This window comes from Halyomorpha halys, unplaced genomic scaffold (genome assembly GCF_000696795.3).
Source record: "Halyomorpha halys isolate HHAL.00 unplaced genomic scaffold, Hhal_1.1 Scaffold1895.1, whole genome shotgun sequence".
NCBI lineage: Eukaryota > Metazoa > Arthropoda > Insecta > Hemiptera > Pentatomidae > Halyomorpha > Halyomorpha halys.
Window position 1 is genome coordinate 36,669 of NW_027116081.1, and position 5,500 is coordinate 42,168.

Here is a 5,500-nt window from a genome sequence, read left to right on the forward strand (position 1 = left end):
ACTTAAACAATAGAATTTTATTTTTCATTTAACCATGTTCATTATTCAATTATACAGTCCACTTCAACCCAACCAGCTAACCAAAAATGAAGTGTGTCCGGCAATTTCAGTTGAGGGCATGCTTCATGCACACATAAATAACAATAAATTGTCAACAATATTGCAAATTGAATAATTTTAACTCATTTGTTCGAAACTTTTCGGTAAATTCTATTGTCTTGTTAAATAGTATAATGAAATAGCTGTACAATAATACCAGAGGCAACGTTCTACAATGAGTAGAAATGGAAGTAGTAGTGAAGTCTGTCATCAGCCATCTCGGTTATAAGGATAAAACAGGATCCGAGAGGATAATAACTAGAAACACTTCAGAAGTGAACTCTCCAGAGTAAGTCAAGTCATTTGTTTTCTTAAATTAAACCAAATTGGTTTTAATAAATAGCTAAATTTCATTTATAAGCCTTCTAGATAGAATGTTGATACTAAATAAGTTTTATTTATAATAGTTGTATTTTTCCTTCATGCTCACCGCATAATATTAATGACAATGACTTAAAAAATAAAAGTACAAGCCCAATAGTAATTAATTTAGTTCTAGAGTTTTTGTTTGAGATTTTTTCCCTCTTTCCATCACAATACTCCAGGAAAACGAAACCGACCGGGACGCCATGTCCAATTAAATCGCCTGCTCTTCTTCTCTTTCCCGTCATTGTCTTTAATCAGTTTATAAAATTGAATAAATTTTATCTACATTAATTTCATAAGACATTTTTCAAAACATGTTCGAAAATGCTTAATTTTCCATTTCCAAAATAGTGTTTTTGTTTTTTTTTTCCATTTTGCGGTATGAAACCGGCGGTTGGTGCGGTAGTATAATATAAATCGCGATTAAGCACCCCCCCCCAAAAAAAAAGAAAACAATAATATATAAAAATAAATAATCGTAAATAAAACATTCCTATGAATTTTGTCTTCGGAGAATTCTTAGTTTACAAAGACCAAATCGGTACTTACAAAATTTGGGAATTTTTTCGTATGTTCATTAAAAACACATATCATAGGGATATATGTACAGGACTAATCGATATGGTCGCATTGAGACCAAGCTCTTATAAAAAAATTGCTGGTTGCTCAATATAATGGAATCCTCATGGTACTGCACAAAGTGGTTGAAACTTAGACCTGATATTAAACTGAAAACTTTTAATTAATACTACACTACAGTAAGGACAAATATGTCTGCCGGCTCCTCTCCTTCTTGATTAAATTCTTAATGAGAATGTACAGCTTCAGTTTAGTCAGCGGTTAAAATCTATGCTCTATCATTCACTCCTATAGTTCATCTTTCGTTTAATAAACCAACAATTCCGTGAGGAAGAACTAGATTGATACCCTTTATGCGCCTTGGACAGAAGAATGTCAAAATGACCATAGTGAATTTCATTTACTAACTACATGAGAGAAACAAACGAATTAAATTATATTACTCTCTTTTTACACTTTGTCGAGTCTGCAAAATAGAAAATTATATACTTTCGTAGTTCATATGGGAAAGTGTCTCTTTATCAGTTATAAGCAAAAAAGACACAACTATAAAACAAACAAAAAACTAAAATTTTAAGATTAATAACAAAATATATTCAACAGATTCAAACAAGGAAGGATATTATCTCATTTACAAAACATGTCTCTCCTAAAACTTTGTCTAGGAGATTGCTATATTCACAGAACATGTAATTGCACTAAACATTTGCCTGGGAGATTGTCAAAGAGACAAAACATGTAACTTTCTTACAACTTGTCTAGGAGAGTGTCAAAGAGACAAAACATGTAACTCTCTTACAACTTGTCTAGGAGAGTGTCACATACACCAAACATGTAAATCCTTTTGTAATTTGTCTAGGATATTGTCATATGTACAGAAAATGTAATTTCTATACTAAGTTGTCATGTAGATTATAATATATACAGAACTTCGATTGTAAATATTATATATTTACTATATATACTATATATTATATATTTATATAGTTTAGACTGTTCCAGATCGAAATGATAAAAAAAGGAAAAGGGGTAATAAATACAACACACTGGATGGCTTGTTCACAACTGACTTTATTGGCGGACTGGTTATATAGACATCGAACAACTGATAGAGCCTGTCAGCGGATATCGCAGTAACAGCTAACTGTAATCCCCCCCAACCCCGCCGGTTTACGAACATTTCTCGTAAACTCATTTATATATATAAAAGAAAGAGATATACGAAAATACAATAATAGTAGTTAAATAAAACTCACATTTACCTTCCTTATCCCATTCCTTCCACTCCAACTGACGCTATCCAATCAACCTCTGTAATCATTTCAACTCTTCCTTTTCATTTAACATTATCAGCTGTAAACTGTCCCCCTGGTAATTCATTTTCCTACAACCACCTTGATTCTTTATTCCAATCCCTTGGATCACGCTTCATTGCTGGAGTAGACTATAATGCTAAACAACAATGATGGGGATGTCGTACATCTAATACTCGTGGAAATATCCTGTCCTGTGTCACTACTTCCAAAAGCTATTCTATCCTCTTCCCCATGAGCCCTACTTACTGGCCTACATCCCTCAAGAAACGTCCCCATATCCTTGATATATTTATCACCTCTCAAATTTCCTGTTTCCGGACCAACATCGATTCTATAGATGACCTTTCCTCAGACCACAATCCAGTTATCCTTTTCTTACATTCGAACTTCATTCCTAAGCCTCATAGATTAAAGGACGAGTTAACTGGGACAAATTTCGTGATGATTTAGAAATCAAACCGGACTTAAAAATTTCACTTAAGACTAAACATGACATTGATGAAGCCATAGAAAACTTAATAGAATCTATAAGATTTTGCATATATGACAACACAACTATCAGTAAAACTAATAATACTATACCTACTAACTTGCCACACCACATTCGCATCTTATTAAAGGAAAAAGGAAGAGCAAGAGCGAAGTGGCACAGGTCTAAATACCCATGAGATAAAACACATTATACTAAATTGACAAACAAACTTAAAACAGAACGTAAAAAATTCAAAACGCAAAATATAACTAACTTAACTGAAAACCTCGCTACTACTGACAAATCTTTATGGACGACTACTAAGAAGATTCTTAACTTCAAGAATTTTAATCACCCACTTCTTACTGAATCTCAAACATGGATGAAATCGGGCGAAGAAAAATCTCCGAAGAAAAAACCCGGACCATATTCCATTCAAAAAACTATCCCTAATAGTTCTCTTTCCAAAGCATTGTACCGTGCCTCCGCTTCTGTGCGTCGTCTACTGGCATATGCTATTACTCCACTTCCTGAGATAATACTGCACCTTGAGCATATTCACAAGCGTCCGTCGTTAATGTGAATGGTCTTTTGAAGTCCAGAAATGCTAGCAATGGCTCCCTCTGTAACTAGTCTAAACACTTTCGAACGTTATACGTCATGACTAATGTACTTCCTTTCCTTAGCTAGATATTAAGGGGTACCAGGTAACTTGCAATTTCAGGAACAAACCTGCGATAATAATTCATTGCACCTAATAGCTTGCTTGATATTGCATTAAGGCCGCTACTTTCAGAATATTTGGTCTTACTCCCTCCTTGGAGATGGTATGACCCAAAAATTTGATTTGGTCTTGTCCCAGCGCCGATTTCCCTTGAGATAGTTTCAGTCCAAATCCTCTCTTTCTACACTGCAGGGTCCACCCAGAGTATTTAATTGGAATTTACATCCTTCAACCCGAAGTGCCCCCTCTCCACCACTCAATTTCTCCAGCGCTTCTCGAGATGCGATAGTATTACAGCTCCCAGTATCTACGAAACATCTGACACCTCCTCTTACTGGAATAATAGGTAGACCGCCAGTGCCTCACTTCACATTGTTGCTCACCTGTGTGCGGTCGCCTCTCTGCCGATACGCATCTCAAATCTCCTCCCCGATCCTTCATCCTCGGTCCGCCTCAACACGTTCCTCCTTCTCCGCTATCCTCTTCCCAGACCCCTCCCTTCTGCTTCAGTCTCTGAGACATCGGACCCTTCTGTGGACTCGCTTACAGTTGATTCGTTACTTCTTGGGGTACTCTTCTCCGCCTCAGAATCTGGGCGTTACCTCCATCGGTCCCACTTGGTCCGATCTCTGTCTACGGTTCACAAAGGGACATTATCTCGCAATGTGTCCCTCGTCGGGGGTGGTGGGTCCACCAGCGGAGTGGGACCATCAGGTGCCCTATTTTGCTACATCCGTGACACTTGCGATCCTCTCGCCGGCTACTTTGTGGGCTTTGCTTGTCATAGTCTTCTGTCCCTGTTCGGCGTTTTTTCCCTGCCACTGTCCTAGTACTCATTTCTTTTTAAGGGTAACGGAGTTGTTCTAGACCGATTGTAAGTAACCTTAGTTCACCCTGGCTCTTCTATTCTCTTCTGTTCCCGGACACTTATGTCTATTAACTCCTGAGCACTCTCTACGAAGGAACATTCTCTCGGCATTCCCTTCTTCTTCCCCAGCTCTTTTTCCAACTGTACCTTTAGGACATTGGGTAGGAAATGCATCTGACCCTGTAATTGGATCGTATCCATTATTTAGCTCAGTTTATCGGCGATTCTATTTTAGCGTGCCAGAAGTTCCGTGGCATACTGCTCATTAGATTGTCTAGGTTTCTTGGTCTCCCTAATTATCATAAATATGTCCTCTTCTGGGGCCCACCGCCCACCTCCGAATGCCTTCTTCAATCAGCTTGATTGAGGATACTTCTTTTCACGCTGCAGACAACTGCTGCCCTAAACGCCTCAGCATCCTCACTGTTGAGCAGGTGTTGTGCTGTCTTCGCTTCCAACAGACCAATCAATCGATCACCCCCTTTTAGAAAATGGCTGAACTCCCTCGTCTCCGAAAAAAAGAAAGAAGAAAAAAGAAATTTCTGGTGGTGGGTGCATAACTGCCCGAGGTTGGTTGGCTGCCTGCTTCTAGAGGTGGATTGGCTGCAGCTGGAAGTGGGTTGTTAAAGTTCAGACCCTCGAAATATATTCGATATAACAGCCGCTCTCACTATTCCGTTACCAGCCGTAATTCAAAGAGTAGATAGAAAAAAATAAAAATAAAATTTCTTTAGACTGAAAATTGTACCGGCATTATTAAGTTCCCGGGTTTCGGCTCTAGTTAAGACTGTTCCACATCAAAATGATAAAAAAGGGGAAAGGGATAACCGATATATATATAAATAAGTTATGATGAGTCAGAACTCAAGAGTCAAAAAAAAGGAAAATAGGGGCACGAAAAGAGACACGCAAGCTTCACTAAGATACTGATTTATTCCTCTCTATAATGCTATATATATACCTTCTGGCTTGTTTACATGGGGAGTTTAGGTATTAAGACTCATTATACCTATGCTCTGTTTATAACTCCCCCCTGCCAGTTTACGAACAATTCCTCGTAAACTTCAACAGGAAGT